Here is a 20,992-nt window from a genome sequence, read left to right on the forward strand (position 1 = left end):
GCTTACTAAAAATTTCCAGAGTCAGGCTCATGGTGCGCTTGTGTACCCATATGTGGAATGGAGAATGTTCCTAGCATGATACAAATGCCCTGAGGACTTCCCATTGCAGCTCTTGCACTAATTTTTCAGAATTCCTCTTATTTCATCCACCCTTTACAGAGTGCTTAAAAGGATGCCAACGGCTTAGCTTTCCGGCGTTGAAACCAAATTAGCACAAACTGTTTTTGAAAATGGTTCATGTAACCATGGCTTTCGGGCCAAGGTAATGAGGCCTGAGCTTGTATAGTGACAGATGTTAGTGATCAAAATCATCCAGCTCCTTTTTTTAGAACCCAGCACCACCATTTCATTTATGCCCTTCCATAACGCTGAATTGTGAAATAAGACACTGCATGGAAAGACATCCCCACGTCTTCTGCTGTATTTCCTAGCAGCTGTACAGCTTCAGTGTTCTGTTACTTCACCTCTAAAATTAATCGCTGATGTGCTGCTTTAATATTTTTTCACATTCTCATTACGGACAAATTGCGGCAACGAATGCTGAGCTGATCCTTCCCCTGAAGAGCTCTAGGACTCGTTTTATGGTCTGGCTGTGATTGTCTAGGGTTGGTGTTATGTGGGAGGAAAAGGTGTGATGAGATGGCTTAGTAATGGAATCAAATCTCTGCTGTGGTGCTGGAATTACATGTCGTTCTGGAAGCAAACTTGCATCTGAGTGTGTGTGTGAAAATATTGCACAGATTTAAAGGTGGAGAGGAAGGACAGTAGCTCTTGTTCATTTCACACAGTCTCTGTTTCCCAGGACGCTGATTACCTCTCTTGGCATTCTGATTTGGAAGGAGCTGGATTGTGCTTTCAATGCACTGGTTCCCCAGTCTTCCCTTTCCCCATGATTTGTTAAATAGAAAAGGATCTCCACTCCCCTGACGAACCAAGCAGGAGACTTCTCTCATTTTCTAATTGCTGATTGTACGGTGAAAACTCCCTTGGGAATTCTCCCCACCACAAACATACACAGTTCAAGCATATTTCTCAAACGTCCCTCCTTTCTAAAGTCACCCACATTCCGCACAAAGTTGGTGCCCCTTCTCTGTCATTACTGGAATTTGTTTCCATCAGAAAGGCAGAATTGTGTCAGTGAAATTATAAAGAGCTGTTTGTGCTGAAGGAAGGGGTCCCGCTACAATGTAAGTCTCCGGTGTGAATCATTTTCTGTCCTTCACTTGGAATGTTTGTCATGTATTATGTTCTGCATCTGGGCCGTGGCAGGTTGAGAGATATGTATGTCTCCATGTCTGTACCCTCTGTACGAAGGGGTCAAAAACAATGATGTGCTGGAGTCGAGGCTTTTGGAAGTCTCTTGTTGAAATGCTGTCACCAAATTAAAGGGAAGATGGAGGAGATCTTCTTGCTGCGTACTGCACAGCCTTCCCCATCATAGGAGAGCTCCATGGAGTTTGCGACAAAGACTTCAGAAGAGCAATTAACTTGCTTTTAGAATGAACCAGCTTGCAGCGGGTAGGTATTTTTTTCCACCCATTTTCTCAGGGAACGCTTCCAACAGATCCCACAGGAGGTCTTCACCCCACCATCCTTCGAGTTCCAGTACTTGAACTACTTTGCCTTACTATCAGTGTGCCTCATGCTGGTTTCCCAGAACCAAAGAGAGAGATTTCCAGAAAATGCATTCTCTGGATGGTGGTTTGCAGCCTGCCTTTGTAACAACACACTCTTTCACTGAGCACGGACTTTAACCAGCAAAAACAAACTATTCTGAAATTCCCTCTCAAATTTCCGTGAAGGTGCAGAAAACCCTCACCAAGACTTGAGCTCTGCACCCGCCACGTAAAATCACAGGCTTCTATCACATGAGCTAAAGGAGTAATTCATTAGACAGCAGCAATGCTTGACTATTAACCTCAATGTTGACCAGCTGGTAGAAGGAGACATGACACGTACTTTACAAGCCTGTTTCAAAGCCACCTGACTCTGAGGAAAGGCCAAGAGGCATTGAAACATTGCTCTGTCTCCACTGAGCTGAGTCTGCTCCACTTCAGACAAAGAAATAAAAGTATGGGGTTGTAAGATTGCCACCACCACAACCACTAACACACTCACACGTTTCCTCCCACCTCTAAAGTAATAGGTTTTAAGGCTAAAAGGGACTATTACACTCATCTGGTCTGATCACCCGCATAACACAGGCTATTGAATTTCACCCAGTAATTCCTGCATCAGGTCCATCGTTTCTGCTTGGGCTACAGCCTGTTTTTTGGTAGCTGTGGACACAGTATTTCAGTAATAGGTCTGGAAACCTTAAAGCTGACCCAGTAGCTTCCACAGATCTTTAAGGCCGGAAGGGACCATTATGATCATCTGGTTGGTGACCTCCTGCATTAGGCTGGCTAAAGAAATTCACCCAGCAATTCCTGCATCTAGTTCAATAATTCCTGGCTGAACCACAGAGTGTCTCTTTAAAAGGACAGCCAATCTTGACTCAAGCAATGAAGAATCTACCACATTTCTTGGTAAGCTGTTTACTAATTAATCACCCTCATTGTTAAATTTGTGCTTTATTTAAAGTTCGAATGTGTCTAGCTTCATCTTTCAGCTACATGGTAGATTAATGAGCCCTCTAGTATCAGATCTCCGCACAGTAGTTGCTTAGATCATTGAGCACTTGTATATGGAAAGTGGCATCCATTGAAACTGATTTATGCATTTAGCATGCACATTTATACACTGTAGTTACATTAAAAGAGAAACAAGATAGCCAGTACACAACTTTCTTTAGCGCTATGGTAATGTGTTTTGTGAATATCTCCCCTCTCCCCCCATCCCCCCCCTTACCCCCATTTGTGCTAACAGAGCTATGCCTGTGTTGGCTCTGGATTGTTTATAAAATGATGCTTTTGTCAGCAGTATATACTGTGACAATGCAAAAGGAGTTGTTTAGCTACCACTGGCCCAGATGAATTTCTCAAATCAGGATAAGATTTCTTCTGGGTGACAAATACAAGATGCTGTCAGCTTTGCTGGAAGCTGTATATGGGCTAAGAGGAGAGCCTTAACTCTTATTACACTGACATTGTCCAGACTTTCAGGGAAATAAATTCTCAGAAAGATGTTATATGTAGCGTGCACTGACTCCATTCAACAAAAATGTTCCAGCATTACTGAAATGTTCCAGTGGAGAAATCAGACTCTCAGAAAGTCAGGAAATTCCACAACTTAAAGTTGACCACTTAGCCTTAACTCTGCCCCCTTGTGCATTTGCCAGTGAATTATTATCTTTGTCTCTCAATATTCATCTGATTGTGCAAAAATGTAATAGACTGGAATTCCCCCCCCCTTTTTTTTATTTTAAGTCTGTATCTTTCACAATCCTCAGCCACAATAACATTTTAAAACACACAGAAAAGCACTAAAATATATCCCAAGCCACAAAAATGTCTAAGCTGCTGTGTACCAAAGCGAAGGAGCCCTACCCATTCAACCCCCTGTACTGTTTGGGGAAAGCCAGGGTAAACAGATGGTATTTGCAACATGATCTGAGAGCCCATAATGGAATTTGGGTGCTGGGTGGCTTAGCAAGAGTTGAGTGAATACAAGAACGTCTCTCTGCAAACCTCCTGGTGAACGCCCTCTCCGGAGCAGTCATGCTGAACCTCAACTGACAGGTAAGAATGAGAGAGTCTCTAAAATAGCATGAATCAAATCATTCAAAAGTCAGTGCCAACCCTTGAATTTCTCCCACCGACAGCGTGATCTTTAGAGTGCAGGTGCAATGTGCCCCATCAGTGGGGCAACAGCAACAGCATGACACCTTCGTTGATCTCCCAGTGGTCTTCAAGTGTAGCCCCGAGTGGAATGCAATGCAGCGATCCAGGCTGGAGTCAGTAACTCCATCAGTAAGTGTGTGGTGAGGTCCACAGCTGGAAGTGATGGTTACAAGCTTCCAGCCAAAGGCAGGTGGGGGAAAGTGCTGTTGGCTACTGCTGCTGTGGTTGCCTTGAAGCAGGTGGGGATCTGAAATGACTCTCAGCTTCTCAGCCAGAGCGTGGCGTAGCTGTGTGTCTGTGGTTTCTGGATTGTGGGCCAAACCCCTCTGAGGAAGCCAGTACCACAAACTCCCTCACATGACGGGGTCTGTGTAGCTTCTACTGCCTTTCCAAGTTGCTTCCCCAGCCTGCTAAGCTTGTCTCCGTCTGATGTCAACGGCACCTCAATGGGGTGAAGAGCAGGAAATAAGAGCTAATGGAAGGTAAAACTAAGCCGGAGAAAGGATATCAGAGAGATGAGCAGCAGGGGGTGGAGGGGTGGGATGCAGGATGTTCGGGTTTTCATTGATTTATGGAAAGTTTGATAGAAAAGTTCCTTTATTTCTTTCTCTCTCTCTCTCTCTCTCTGTGATTTTTATATCCAAGGGATCATGTTTCCATAGAATGAGAGAGGCTGAGGAGACCAGGTTGAATGAAAGATGAGTGTGGGACCACAGTGGGATAATCTGCCATGGTGTACTTTAATTAGGGTGCTGTGTGCATGGAGAGAGAGGTTGATCCACGAGGGTATTGGGCTTCAAGGAGGGCAGGGAACTGTGCATGGAATTTCCCACTAGCAAACTCCTCCTTGTATTGAATTTCAGGAAATCCCAGGCTGGGGTTTACAGATTTCTTTGCAAAAAATCTTCTTTACAGATTTCTTTAAAATTATCTATACAGGGAATGTCACCCGGACTTTCAAATTTTTCTGATATATCTTCCTCTCACCCCTTTATAAAAAAAGATATTTATACTGTGATAGCTTCAGCTGAGAATGAGGCCTCGTGCTGGGTGCTGTACATACACATAGTGAGAGAGAGCCCCTGCCTGGAAAAATTTAGTCAAAATTGACAGGGCAGCCAAAGGGTGGGAGAAAAGAAGGGTTATTGTCCCCATTTTACAGATGGGGAACTGAGGATCAGAGAGATGAAGTTATTTGCCCAAGATCACTTAGGGAGCCTGTGACAAAGCTGGAAAACACACTGAGATCTCCTGAGTCCCAGACCAATACCTCACCTTTGGCTGATTACAGGCCTCTGGAAAGGAGACTGAGGGGCAGCAATAAACAAATTGTAGCTTCTGGGGAGGGGGGGGTCTCCTACAGATCCTTGGCTTGGAAGACAGTATAAATCTTCATTGTGATCATTTACTTCTATCTTACATCCCACACCCTGTGTCTATTCCTGTGTCTCTTTTATTGCTAACTCCCTGGGGCAGGCATGGTCTTTTCACCTATGTGTAAAGTGCTTGGTCCATGATCCTGACCGTGATCCTCTATTTACATGAATTACAATGATTCAGATCTGCACTAGTAGAACTGGAAAAGTCTACAACTGCATTTGATTAGTTGTGAACGGGTTTGGCCAATCTCTTGTTGACGCGTGTCTAGGTAAGGACTCTGTGCAGTGAATGAGAAGGCATGGTGCACTGATAGCCTGCAGCAGCAGCATTTAGCCCTAGCTTTTGTGGATTTGCATGGAGGAATTGGGAGTGCACTATCCTCGATCTTAATTTCATTTTGGAGTTCCTGCCAGGTGACCCAGGCGTATAACTGCATGCTCTTGGAGCTTATTTTGACATTGTAATCCAAATTGACATTCAATGCTTGAATATACAATAAAATCATTACAGCTAAACCTTCTGGCTCTGGGATTTCCTGTTGGTAAATCAGGATTCCCTGTGGCATTGGATTGAAAACGTCTGCAGATAAAAATCAAGGTTTTTTTTTTGTCAGAATCTTCTTAGGTCCTAACTGGAGCTATATTTTACTGACTGGGGCAGACTTAGATTATCTCCTTCTATTGCCCTGGCCTGGAGACTAAGATCCTAATGCAGCAAAGCGCATGCTTAACTCTAGGCTTATAGGTAATTCTATTCAAGTCAATGGAAATATTTGTGAACTTAAAGTTAACCATGAACATAATTCACATATACCAAGGTCAGAAAGGACCATTGTGATCATCTAGTCTGATCTCAGGTATAGGCACAGGCCAGCAAACTTCCCCAAAACAATTCTTCAGGCAAATCTTTTAGAAAAACATCCAAACTTGATTTTAAAATGGTCAGTGATAGAGAATCCACCACCACCCTTGGTAAATTGTTCCAATGGTTAATTATCCTCACTGTTAAAATTGTACACTTTACTTCGCCTGAATTTGTCTAGCTTCAACTTCCAGCCATTGGATCATGTTAGACCTTTCTCTGCTAGACTGAAGAGCCCATTGTTAAATATTTGTTCCCCAAAAAGGTACTTATAGATTGTAATCAAATCACCCCTTAAGTTTCTCTTTGTCAAGCTAAATAGACTGAGCTCTTTGAGTCTATCAGTATAGGACATGTTTTCTAAACTTCACCCATTTATCAACATCCTCCTTGAATTGAAGACGCCAGAACTGGACACAGGATTCCAGCAGTGTCAAATACAGAGGTAAAATAACCTCTCTGGTCCTACTTGAGATTCCCCTGTTTTGTCATCCAAGGATTGCATTAGCCATTTTGGACACACTGCAAACTCACATTCAGCTGATTATCAACCCCTACCCCCCAAATGTTTTCAGAATCACTGCTTCCCAGGATAGAGTCCCCCATCCTGTAAGTATGGTTACATTCTTTGTTCCTAGATTAATACATTAGCCAAATTAAAATGAAGATTGTTTGCCTCCACCCAGTTTGCCAAGCAATCCAGATCGCTCTGACTCAGTGATCTGTCGTCCTCATTATTTACCACTCCCCCAGTTTTTGTGTATTTTGCTCACTCAAGGTCTAAAATTGTTGTCCCTCAGCCCCTCTCTCCTAAGAGCATGAGGTGAGTTAAATGTCCTATTGTCAAGGCAGCAATGGGCAGTGGTGATCAATTTAATAGTGTTAAAGGTCATAAGGTACAGGTCAGTCTAGATCAGGGGTGGGCAAACGTTTTGGCCCGAGGGCTCCATATGGGTATAGAAATTGTATGGCGGGCCATGAACGCTAACAAAATTGGGGTTGGGGTTCGGGAGGAGGTGAGGGCTCTGGCTGGGGGTGTGGGCTCTAGGGTGGGACCAGAAATGAGGAGTTCAGGGTGCAGGAGGGGGCTCCAGGCTGGAGCAGAGGAGGTGGGGTGAGGGCTCCAGCTGGGGGTGCAGGCTCTGGGGTGGGGCTGAGGATGAGGGGTTTGCAGTGCAGGAAGGTGCTCTAGGCTGGGACTGAGGGGTTCGGAATGCGGGAGGAGATCAGGGCTGGGGCAGGGGGTTGGGGGCGCAGGCTCCCGGTGGTGTTTACCTTAAGCAACTCCCGGAAGCAGCAGCATGTCCCCTCTCCAGCTCCTACATGGAGGCATGGCCAGGCGGCTCTGCTGCACGCTGCCCCATCTGCAGGTGCCTCCCCTGCAGCTCCCATTGGCTGCGGTTCCAGGCCAATGGGAGTTGCAGGGGCACCACTTGGGGTGAGGGCAGTGTGTGGAATGGAGCCCCCTGGCTGCCCCCATGCGTAAGAGCCAGAGGGGGGACACGCTGCTGCTTCTGGGAGCTGTGCGGAACGGCCCCCGACCCTGCTCCCCAGCTGGAGCGCTGGAGCAGGACAAGCCCCAGACCCCGCTCCCCAGTGGGAGCTTAAGGGCTGGATTAAAACAGCTGACAGGCCAGATGCAGCCCGCGGGCTGTAGTTTGCCCACCCCTGGTCTAGATGAGACTAAACTGTTGTGTGCCACAGGCAGAGAACAGGAGATACCGAGGTGCCAGAAATGCCAAGGCCCCTGCAACAGCAGGAAATTGGTGAGGGGAGAGATGCCCCTGGCAGGCGACCCACACCCATGCTGCAGGGGAAGGTGGCAACACACAGGTAAAGCCTGGAGTGTACACAGGAATGCATCCAGCACAGAGCCCGAGTGACCCCAGTGTGTCCGGTGGGGCCCATCACAGACAGAGTCTGAGCGGGGCCAATTTCACACAGTCTCTGAGCGATCAGAGAGCAGCTGGTGCCCCACAGCCCTGGAGTCAACAGGAGTACGGTGCTGCTCAGTGTGAGTAAAGGAATCCCTATGGGGCCCTAGATGCTGTCCTACCTCTCGGCCCACAAGATAATGTTCCTGTGATGGGGTACATTGCCGCCTGGCTCTCCTGCTTGCCCTGGGCCGGGTTCTGATACCCGCAGGGATGCCGAACAGCACCTTCCTACATTGAAGTCAGTGGGGCCAACTCAATAGGAGTGAGGATATTGGAGCCTCACTTTGTGCTGTTGGCTTAGGCTCAGATTTTCAAAGCACCTACACCAACTAGGTGCCGAGCTCCCATTTCACAGGGAATTCATGTCTGGCCCTGTGGGTCTTGAACCTGGGTCTCTGGAAGTCATCACACTCCAATCTTCCACTTGGCAGCTCACAGATAGCAACTGGGATTGGGGTCTCTAAAGCCCAACTGGGGCACAAACACCACCCCTACACTCTGATTGGGAGAGTTTCGAGGCTCCTAAGTGGGCCTCAACCCCTATATAAGCCAAGGGAGGAAGCAGGAAGTTGACCATACAACTACCTTGCCATGGACTACTGGTCTGGGGTTTACTGGTTCCAGCCCTTTGATCCTGACCTCCTGCTATCCTGACTTGGCCTGACTTTTGATAACTGCCTCCCGATATCTGACCTCTGGTTCTGTCACCTGATCTGGATCTCCTGATACCCTAATTCAGCCTGAGTCCTGGTAACTGACTCTTGATCCCTGCCCTCTGCTTTGTGTTTTGATTCTGATCTCCTGGTGTCCCAACCTGGCCTGATTCCTAGTAGGTGGCTCCCAGTCCTGGTCCTGGTCCTGGACCCTCAACCTGTGCCCAAAACTAACTTCTATGCAAGGCTGCCCATGCCCTAGCCCTGGCAGCTGGATATCTGTCTCCCTCAAGCCCTGCTGAAAACCCCAGCCTCTGTGCTTTCCTTTCAAAGCTTTCCCTGTATAAAATAATTCTTGCACCCTAGTGAATTCGTAATATGAATGCGCGGTTGCGCTTAAGTCATTATTTCATTCATCTCTGGGTCATGAAAATATGTTATTACTGTAGGAATTCAATAAAAAGCTTGGAAAAAAGTTGCCATTCATTTCTCCACTTGTGTTTTTAAACTTTGCACATCTTAAACACCATCTCGTTCATTTCTCACTGGAAAGGCAGCATCCTCTCTGGTTCTGGTGAGAGACTCGCATGATAAAAGTGGGATTATCACTTGTATAAGCGGTGGAATGGCACAGGAATGGAAGTGGTAATTCCTCCCTCTGGAAATCTGGGGCTCTGTTAAAAAGACCCAGGTACATATGGCTCATGGAAAAACTCTGAAAACCATTGTGCTAGGAACAATTCCTCTACTGTGTTGTATTGTCTGTAGTTTTCTTCCCTTGGTTTTTGTTGTTGTTCATAAATGGTGAAAACACGAAGGCCCAGGTAAGGCCTTCACAACCTTCCTCAAGGATATTTGCATATAAACAAGATCTTTAAGGTTTATTTTTAATTTGTGTTATATTATTGCTGTGATGTTGCAACTGAGACTGGGGCCCCCGTTGCGCTAGGCAATTGTGTTTGCACTGTGAATAGCTTCATGGAAGTCAACGGGATTCCTCACACTGTGTAAAGTTAATTGTGTGTGTAAGTCTTTGCAGGACTGGGGCCAACGAGGTCACAGAAAGGCTTGTGAGGTCAGCAGGGAGAGGTGATTCAGGAGGGAAGATAGCCTTCAAGAGGCTGTTTTTTGCAAAAACCCTAAAGGAAGGACTAGAGACCAGCAAGGACCTACCTTCTGAATTCTTGCCACTGAAAGATAGTTTAGTAAATTGCCTGTGTCCTGGCTGCATCTCCGTGTATCCCAAGCTGCCCCACTTACTTTGGGTTTTCCGCTCGCGCTGGTGTGACTCGCCCCCTTCCCTATACTCTCAGTCTAGACTAAAAGAAAATCACCATAATTAGTTCTAATGCCTTAGGGCCTATTTTGCAAACCAGTCCATACATGTGGCCCTTTTCTCCCGCAGGGAGTTCCATTGCTTTGATGTATGTGGCTCTTTTCCCCCAGATCTCCCCTCCAGAGCTAAATGCATGAGCTGCTACAGCTTGAGCTAAAGAGCCGAAGTTCCTTAGCTGGGGCTATAACAGACTCATGTCCTCCTCTGTGGAACAGCCATAGAGGGGGACCTCACCAATGTGTTGTATATGCAGATCTCTTTGCAGGAAAGGGCCATTTACTGGCTTAAAGAAACAACAACTGAATTACTACATCCCCGGTCTTGCCATTGAATCGGTAGAGGCGTGCCCCTTGGCTTGTGTGGATTCCCATCAGGGCATTGCAGGGGTCTGTCCAGGAAGGTCTGGTTCTGCACATCCCTGTTGTTTTGTTGAAAGTGGGGTAGGGTATGGATTGGAGACAGGAGTTTTGGTTTGGGCACCTCTCTCACTTATAACCAATTTTAAGACATGCCTGGGCTGGTTCCTCTATCTCCATAACTGTTACTTTAGACTGAAGGGGTGCAGGGCTTAACCCTTAAAAGCGCCTTCATTTGCTGTCTCTTCAGTGTCCCAGAAGCAGCCCCCTCTTGGCCTGGCTGACAGGGTCCTTCAGCAAACCTTGGCCAAGTTGCTGGTACTTGAGTCACTGTGATCGTGCTGCAAACCAGGGACGTTTTCGGTTCTAGGGCACGGTACTGGAGCTGTTGGGAGACCATTAAAGACAATGGGAGTTAAGCATGCTCAGTATCTCATATAGGGCTGGACCCTAAACGTGAGAAAGGACGGGAGATGCTTTCAGACCCCAAAGGGCCCTAACCAAACTCTCTGGAATCTAGGGAGCAAACCAGGAATTCGGGCAGAAGTGGTTCACGCAAAGGGTAATTAAACATATGGAACAAATTACTTGCAAAGCAATTGAAGCAAAGCATATAAATGAGCTGATGAGAGCTCTAGGTTTCTGTCTGAAGAAGGAAGGGATTAAGGAGCCTGGTGACAAAGCAGGAAGATAGGATTAGGATAACCCTGAGAAGGGCAAGCATGTTGGGCTGGATGGCCATCACCCTACTCCGAAAATTTATGATCTTCACATTCCTTTCTCAGATGTTGCCGCTGTGCGCTAAAGGGCTTTGATCTATATCGTAGAGTGGCTGAGCAGTGGCCGGGGCGCCATTTGCTTTCCGAGAGGCACCCCTGACAAGCAGAGAATGGACTTTGGAATGTTGAGGGTAACGGAGGGCGCTGATTGGTTTATGGTGTGTCAGTCACCGCTAACAGCAATAATGACGACTGGAGATTGACTGGCCCCGGGGGTGGCACTTTGCCCTTTTAGAGCGACTTCCATCCCGGGATCTCAGCACTCTTTACAAATATTAATGGAATTGGCCTTGCAACAACCCCCTCATGTTTTTACAGGTGAGGAAATGGGGCTCAGGAGAGATTCAGTGACTTATCTGTGGTTACACAGGAGGTGAGAGGCAGAGCTGGGCACCAAACTCTGATCTCTGGATTCCAAGCCCAATTCATTATTCACAGGACTGTCATTCCTCATCTCTCAAGATAAAGCTGAAGTGCAACAGTTCCCCTGAAAATGCCTTCCTCTTGTTACACGTGTATCATTCTCCAAATACACGGAATAAGTGGTAGAAGTGGGCTCTGCCACTTACCTGCTGTGTCACCGTCTAGGTACCTCTGTTTTTGCTCCCACCCTTAGCCTGATCTATTTAGACTGAAAGCTCTTTGGATCAGTGACTGTCTCTTACAACGTGTATCTATAGTGCCAACCCATAGGTCCCAGATCTCAGATGGGGCCTCTTGGTACTACTGTAATGAAAATAATGAATAATTTCTCCATCTGCAATGCACAAAATGGAGAAGTGATTGGAACCATTTTCTAATCTTGGTTTATTTATAATGCTAACTTGTGCATGGATCAATCTTTGTTCCAAGTGCAAACTGGCATTATGTGTATAAGTGACCATGCAACCTGGAATGTATTTGGACGTCTAATTTCATAAGTGTCCTCTCTATAAATTACTGTAGATGATGTCATTTCTGCAGGATGGAGGTGCTGGATTTCATTCAGATTTCTATATTACTTGAATTAGAGTTGGCTGGATTTTTTTTTCCTAGCAGAATCCAAGTCTTCCCAAAACCTGGTTTCTTTGTAACTGTGATAAGCAAAAAAACAGAGTTGTTTTTGCTGAACCAGGACAAACACCAGGAGTGATTGGATCACAGTTGTATTTTACCTGAACCCTAAAAGTTCAAAGGACCAAGCTAAACAGTCTTGATCCACGTCTAGTCATTAGATTAGACTGTGAGAGTGAGGTAGAGGATGAGACCCATTCTTCAGTGGGGCTATGGACAGGATACACAATGTGTGGCTCTGTTCTTGTATATTGCATATGTTTCAGTAGTCAAAATATCTCCTGTATCAAACACAATTTGACAACCAGACTTGGCAGTTCCTTCCGTGTTGCCCAGGACAGGGATGTTGAGAAGCCATTATGACATGCAGGATATGACCCAATCATATAATTTACTGTTATTAATCAACCCGGTCAATGAGGTTCAGTTGAAATTCCCAACATGAAGGCAACAGTCTTTTGACCAATGGTCATCACAAGGGTTGCACAGTGGAAAGGACGGTATCTTGAGGTCAAGGGAATCTGAAATGCCCTTCCCAAAATTTGAAAAAATAAACAAGTCTGTGTTGTCACAATTAGTGATGGCTCCAAACCAATCCCTGGACACAGACAGCCCCAAACTTTTGAGGTATGGGGTGGTGAGGGTTGAAAGATAGATCTAAAGTTTGCAGTTAGGGCCTGATCCAACTCCTGTTAAAGTAAGAAGCAAGACTCACATTACTTTCAGCGGGAGCTGAGTTAGATTCTTGGAGCTCATCTCCGATGGCAATGCTGGACACCATAGATGTGCAAGTGTACCAAAGTGATATGGTCTGATTTTTCGGTGGTGCTGAGCACAGACACATCTTACGGAAGTCGATGGGAACTGCAGATGCTCAGTGCCTTTGAAAATCAGGCTTTGGGTTTTTATAGTGCCATTTCCCTGAGCAGCTCAAAATACTTTTTAACAGTGAGAATCTTTAGCCATTGGAACAATTTACCAAGGGTCATGGTGGATTCTCTGGGTTTGCTCTTCCATGTTGTAAAATCTTCCTACGTGGTGGCTTATTTTTCACATCGCACAAACAGAAGTTAGCTGAAAACAAAACACACTTGTCGGAAGGCTGCATAATTACATTACTTGATTCCTTACAATGTAGAATGATAAAACAGAGTGAAAAGAAAAGGAGTACTAGTGGCACCTTAGAGACTAACCAATTTAGTTCAAATAAATTGGTTAGTCTCTAAGGTGCCACCATTATTCCTTTTCTTTTTGTGAATACAGACTAACATGGCTGCTACTCTAAAAACAGAGTGAGAAAAAGCAGGCTGCTCCCTAAAACAGAGGGGCTCAACTCCCCACACATTACCCTGGGCTGTCTGTTTGCAGCCTGACTGCTGAGACCCAGAATAACAGGCTTCACTGCAGAGTCCCTTAGCCTGCAAGCAGGACCAGGTAGCCCCTGCCTCCCACTCTGAAAGTGGTAGCTTGCAATTCCAGCACAGTCCTCAGACCTCCGTGTGATTGACCCAGTGTTGCCATTGTTGTTGAGATTTTTATCATGAGTCTAGCAATTCTGGGGTGTTTTTTCACCGATGAAAGCATGATAAAAGGTTGCTAACTTACATTATTGGCAATGGGGCTGAAGCCAGCAAGATAGACTGTAGGGAAATGGAGGCCAACATAAGAACAGCCATATGGGGTTAGACCAGTGGTCAATCTAGCCCAGTTTCCTGTCTTCCGAGAGTGGCTGGTGCAAGATGCTTCAGAGGGAGTGAACAGAACATGGTAACTTATCAAGTGATCCATTCCCTGTCATCCAGTCCCAGCTTCTAGCAGTCAGATGTTTAGGGACACCCAGAGCATGGGGTTGCATCCCTGACCATCTTGGCTAATAGCCATTGATGGACCTATCCTCCATGAGCTTAACTCATTCTTTTTTTAACCCAGTTATACTTTTGGCCTTCACAGCATCTGCCGGCACTGTGCGTTATCTGAAAAAGTACTTCCTTATGTTTGTTTTAAACCTGCTGCCTATTAATTTCACTGGTGACCCCTGGTTCATGTGTTATGTGAAAGGACAGAGGTAAATAACACTTTCACTTTCTCCACATCATTCATGATTTTATAGATCTCTGTCATATCCCCCCTCAGTTGTTTCTCTTCCAAGTTCCAGTCTTTTTAATCTCTCCTTATATGGAAGGTGTTCCATACACCTCATCATTTTTGTTGCCCTTCTCTGTATTTTTTACATTTCTAATATATCTTTTTGGATATGTGCCAACCAGAATCGCATGCAGTATTCAAGGTGTGAGTACACCATGGATTTATATAGTGGCATTATGTTTTTTTTCCTTATTATCTATCCCTTTCCTTATGCTTTTTTAACATTCTGTTAGCTTTCTTGACTGCTGCTGCACATTGAGCAGATGTCTGCAGAGAACTATTCATGATGACTCCAAGATCTTTCTTGAGTGGGAACAACTAATGTAGACCCCATCATTTTGCACATGTAGCTGGGATTATGTTCTCCAGTGTGCATTACTTTGCACTTATCAACGTTGAATTTTGTCTGCCATTTTCTTGTCCAGTCACCATGTTTAGTGAGATCGCTTTGTAACTCTTCACAGTCAGCTTTGGATTTAATATCTTGTGTAGTTTTGTATCCTCTGCAAACTTTGGCACATCACTGTTTACCCTTTTTCCAGATCATTTGTGAATATGTTGAACAACAGTGGCCCCAGTACAGATCCTTGGGCGACCCTGCTATTTACCCCTCTCCACTGTGAAAACTGACCTTTCATTCCTACCCTTTGTTTATTATTTTTAACCAGTTACTGATCCATAGGAGGAACTTCCTTCCAATCCCATGACTGCTTATCTAAACGTGGAAGTGAAGTTTCCCTTAATAAAGATGGCTTCTACCTCCCACTGTTTTCAGTGAGACTCAAGCCATGCCCACAAGCAAAATGGCTGTCCATCTATGGGACAGGAGGCTCGAGAGAATGCTTTTGGGACTTCGGGACTGTGAGGAGCAGCAGAAGTGCTGTGAAAGGTGCATGGGAAGGCTGGGGAGAGTAGGAGGCAGAGTGAGGGGCTTCAGATGAATTGAGGGAGGGGCGTGGGAGACTACTTAGGGGAACAGGGTAATGTGAAGAGCAGAAGGGAGACTGAGCGGGGTGCAGAGGATAGTGATGGGGTAAGAGATGGAAGAGATGGGATGACAGCTCCCCAACCCTGGGGGCAGTGGAGTGTAAGAAGAATTCCTTCCCATCAGCCAGTGGGAGGGACCCATTTTTGCATGTGTATCTGAGGTAGCTTTCCCCAAAAGCTTCAAGAGCCAGAAAGCAAATATCCTTCCCATTTACTATTTTAGAAAAATCTCATGATTTTCAAGGCAATTTCCTGATTTTGGGGGGTCTGACTCGTGACTTTTGAATGTGTGGAGCTGGCAGTACTGCCAATTGAACTTCTAAGTCGAGGGTAGAGAAATGAATGAGCCACAGGCTGGTTTTGCCAATAAGTTCCATGCTGTTGAATTCTCCCTGCCTGGACAAGCCAGGTGAATTGGTCTTCCCTTGCACATCTATATTCCCTGTAAGGCCCTGTATCTCCTGCACTGTCAATCTGTCAGGTTTAACGGATTATTACTACATTAAAACCATACACTGGAAATCCTGTAACCTTTGCATGTTGTTATTTCAGGTGCGTATGCAGAGAGAATTTAGGAATTAGAGGATAAAGTTACCGAACAACCTGGAAGCTCACAGCTGCTGTCCAGATTGAGTATGTTAAGTAAGGATTTAATCTCTAGAAAATCGTGATGAATGAACATATTTATTTTAAGGAAGTGCCTAGAGGCCACAGCTGAGATCGCAGCCTCATTTGTGCTAGGCGCTGTACAAACCCATAGGAAAAGCAGTTTCAAGGCAGGCATTGTTGCTATGTGACCTTAGTAATCAACACCACAGGCTTGTCCACAAAGTGCTCTCCATCCTGCCTCCTACAGTCCCTAATGTCCAGTCCCGAACCATTCTCCCAACTGGCTAGTCCTCAAGTACCCCAACCTCACCCAATTAAGCTGTCACCCCCACCTGCAAGCACTAGTGGCTGCCTTAGCATACTTACTGCTTATATTATGGAAACGCCCACCATGTGCTAGGTGCTGTCCACACAGATAGAAAGACACAGTCACTGCTTCAGACCGGTTGAGCAAACAGATGGGAAGGGCTGATGCTCTTGGGGAAAACTGCAAGCTCCATTGAGGCCAGAAAAATACATGGCTTGCCAACGTTTGCCAAAGGGGTTGGACTAGATGATCTCCTTAGGTCTATTCCAACCCTAATCTTCTATGATTCTAACTGTTATAATGGGATGAAATGAACAGAGGGAAAATGTAACGTGACTATCAGGAACCACCTCCCGAGAGTATCTATTCTATGTATCTAATCCCAGGGCTATGGAAACTGAGCACCACAGTATCTCAGATGTACCTGGCTCTGGAATAACCTCCATCAGAAGTGATGGAATCCCCGTCACTTGGGACTTTGAAAACTTGACTGGACAAAACACTAACAAGAATCCCGTGGTAGTGGAAGAGCTGGACTGGAAGGTCTAATGGGACTTTTTCCATCTCTAGCATGTGATACAGGGGCGCTGGGCCTTGTACAATGACAAGATCTTCCATGTCTTGCCTTTTTATCTCCCAAACAATATAATGACATTCCAGGAAAGGAGGAGAAGAAAATATCAAACTAGTACATTTCCCCTTGTATTGCTCTTACTCCTGTTGAAGTCAGTAGGAAAAGAAGGATGGTCTGTAGGGTGCTAGCTTGGGATTTGGAAGACATGCGTTCAAGTCCCAACTGTTGCACAGTCCTCCTGTGTGACCTTGGGCAAGTCACTTAGCCTCCCTGTGCCTCAGTTCCCCCTCTGTACAATGAGGATAACAGCACTGCCCTGCTTCAGAGGGGTGGTTGTAAGGGTAACTACATTGAAGATTGTGAGGTGCTCGGATACTCTGATGATGGGGCAATAGACGCACCTAAGATAGGTACAGGTCAGGGTGCATTATGGCTGATGCTGGGGTGAGCATGTGTCTCTGGCTTGCTGCTTACCTCACAGGAGGCCACGGTGTTTATCAGATTTACCTTGGCCACAGAGATGGTGTGCGGTTTGTATGGAGTCACTGAAATGCCCAGGATGCCTGCTGAGTGCCAGTCAAATTAATCGCTTGGCTGCTTTTCTGGGGTGGCCGCTGGCTCAGAGACACTTCTGGAAAGAGCTCTGTGATGAGCCCATCTGCGGTGTCTGAATGATGGGCTCAGTGAGCAGCTTTTGGGGCTGGAGGAGTGAAAAATGACTAATTTCCTGCACATGCCAAGTGAGGAGAACCATTCCCCCATGGAGTTTTATGAGGTTGCAGGCCCTGGAAATTCATTAAAGGCAACAGAGCCCCTCATCTGAGGAGGGAGATCGAATGAAAGGAGTTGCTGAAGCTTCATGGAAAACTTAGAAAAACTTTCTGTTTAAAAATACTGGACCTGGGTCTGTTCTGATGCAATGGAGAGTAACTCCATCAACTCCAATGGAATCAAGTCATATAGTCCATGGAGGCCAAATTGCAATAACTGTTGGGCTGTGTTTCCATGCCCAGTTTAGGACAAAAGCTGACAATCTGAATAAGGGCTGGGGGAAAGGAAAGATTATTATCCCCAGTTTACAGATGGGGAACTGAGGCCCTGAGAGAGGAAGTCACCTGCCCATGGTCACACAGGGAGTCTGTGGCAGAGGCGGGAACTTAGTCCCAGCCCAGTTCTTTAACCACAAGACCCTTCTTGTGTCCCAGGAAACAATATTCTTTTTCTATTGACTAAGGTACTTATATGGCCTTATTTGGAGATGGCACCATAGTATCTGAACAGAACAGGCAATCTAGGTTCAGGTCTCCTAAGTCCTACATGAGTGTCCTAACCACTGAACCATCCTACCACTCCTTCCACTACCTGTCCTAACCTGTTGGGCAGTGTTTCTGTACACAGCAGTCACCACAGAAAAGAAGCCACGCTATTATTTTGACTGGCATACTGGGATCTTGATCTCAGCTGAGGTTTCTAGGCGCTGCTGTTATTCAGTAGAGCTGGGTGAAAAATGGAAATTCTGTGTGTGGAGGGGGGAAATGAAATGTCATGTTTAGGGTGTTTTTTAAAATCAGTTTTTCTTTAAATTATTATCAAAAATACTAATTTGCCATAAAAAATCGGATAACATTCTTGATAATAGTTCTGAGCAATCTTTAACAAAAAAAAAGTTGACAATTTTTTGAAGGGGGGGGGGATTGTTTTTTATAAAAGGCCACATTTTCCCATGAAAATTGTTTAATTTTAAAAATGCTGACCAGTTTTAAATATACAGTTTAAAGTTTTAAGTTTTAAGTTAAAGCTTGCAGGAGTTATTTAGAAAGATGGAGTGTAATTATCCAAGCTGGAATGGAGTCAGGGCTAATTCCAGTACTACTTTTGCAGTAGTAATGAGCAAAAGTGTCAGGACCTCAGTGTTGTATCTCTTCTGAAAGCGAGGAATCTTTACTAATTGGTTAAGTCCCTTCAGTGATTTCACCCATGAAGGGACAAGTACTTTGTCCATGTGTTAATTGAAATAATTAATATTAATAACTATTTCTTAACTAGTACTTTTCATCTGGGAATCTGCACTGTACCAAGGAAGAAAGTAGTAATATCCCAATTTTGCACATAAGGAAACTGAGGGATCTGGTGAAAAGTGACTTGCCCAAGGTAATCTAGCAGGCCAGTGGCAGAGCCAGCTATAGAATGGAATTCAGGTCTTCTGAGACCTAGTCCAATGTTCTACCTATATATCACGGCCACCTCCAGCTTGGGTTCAGCAATTTCTTTTTCTGCTGGAGAACTTTCTTGGGTGGAAAGAGCTGACCCACATTCACTATAATGTTCTTGGAGAGTTTCCTGAGTAATGGTTCTGTCACTGTACAACCGCTAGCAAGAACACTTTGCAAAATGTTGCAATCTTTAAAATTGACCTGAGGACGGCACCTAGCCAGTGGTTTTACAAGCATCTGCTGCAGAATAACAGGCCCTGGAACTCAGTGCTGGATGAGCAAAAGAGCATCTAAATCCTGTGCAAACTTTCTTTCATTCCAAGTTTTTAATCTTAGCACATGGCCTTGGGGCTTTCTCCTGCAAATATTTACCCAGGTTAGTCATCCCACTTGTGTCAGCGGAAGCTGCAAATGCTCAACACCTCAGGTCACTTTTATTAGGTGCCTGAATATGGAGTTACATACCCAACTTTTGTTTGAATGTGGCTGATCCAAGGCCACCAAGCTACTTAGTGGCAGAGCCAGGTTATGAATTCAGGAGCTGCATCTTCACCCCGCCACCAGCCTTACACACCCACCCTCACCGTCGGCCACTGGAACCCCCTGCAGGCGAGCTTAAATATGGGACTGTCCCTTTAAAAACAGGACATCTGGTCACCCTACTGTTGGCAATCCTCTGAGCCACCCAGTCTCTTTGAGACTTTATTATTAATATTATTCATTCTGTAGACGGCAGCAGCCTTCCAGTTGTGCTGGGACAGGGAGTCACAGTCCCTGCCCCAATGAGGTTACAAGCTAAAAGCCAAACAAACAGATGAGGGTGGACAGAGAAGGGGCACAACACAAGTGAGGTTGGCCACATCTTTGAAGGGTGTGTTTGGTTGGTTTGTTTTTAATGTGATGCAAAAATATAAAAGTACCCCCACTGCCCACTATTAGATGGCTAATTTCTTGAAGGCACCATAGCAAAAGTAGGTCTGGATGGGGGATTAGAGTTCAGAGAAGACATTAGCCTGGAATTCCATCTCAAGAAGGGGATTTCATGCATAGGGGAGGTGGGGCACCAGATGGGGAGGGCTCCGAATTACTACAGAGAATTCTTTGCCAGGGCTTTGGCTGGTGGGTCTTGTGCCCATGCTCAGAGTCTAACTGATCGCTGTATCTGGGGTCGGGAAGGAATTTTCCCTCAGGTCAGATTGGCGGATACCTTGGGGTGTGGGGTTCGCCTTCCTCTGCAGCATGGGGCACTGGTCGCTTGCTGGTTTGAACTTGAGTAAATGATGGATTCTCTGTGACATCAAGTTTTTAAATCATGATCTGAGGACTTCAGTAATTCAGCCAGAGGGTATAGAGCTACTGCAGGAATGAGGGTCTGTGGCCTTGCGAGGTGCAGGAGGCCAGACTAGGTGATCATGATGGTCCCTTCTGGCCTTAAAGTCTGTGAGTCTTTAGAGGCAGCATGGGAGAAGGAGACTAACAGGGCATAGAATACAGCATTAACAGGATACAAGGGCTAACATGCTAAGAGACTAGGGCAGGAATGTAGACTGAGGCACCATTATACAGGGCCTTGAAGATCAGCACAAGAAGCTTGAACTTGGTGTGCTTTAGGCCACACCATCCTCACTGACTCTAAGTGCAATTACTGGGTCACACCTTTGGCTCGTTCGGTGGGGAGTTTCAGCTGGAGTGAGTATACGTCAGCGACCCTAATGTACAAGTCATTAGCACCTTACACCACAACATTATGACAATATAAGAATGTGTTGTAACCCCTTGGTTGGAGTGTTGGTTGATTTTGGGGCCCCTTGCAGCAGGTTAAATTTCCATTGTCCGAGAAACCCATGACATGAACTTAGGTAGAGTGTAACCCCCTTGTTTATGCTACATACATATATTATGGCTTCTCTCAAATAAGAGGTGGACTGGTCTGCCCAGAGGCAATGCTCTCTGCCAAAACTAATGCTCTGTTGCCACCGCCCTGATGACCTCTGACCCATTTCCTCTTGGTCTTCAGCCA

This window comes from Eretmochelys imbricata, chromosome 1 (genome assembly GCF_965152235.1).
Source record: "Eretmochelys imbricata isolate rEreImb1 chromosome 1, rEreImb1.hap1, whole genome shotgun sequence".
NCBI classification, from domain to species: domain Eukaryota; kingdom Metazoa; phylum Chordata; order Testudines; family Cheloniidae; genus Eretmochelys; species Eretmochelys imbricata.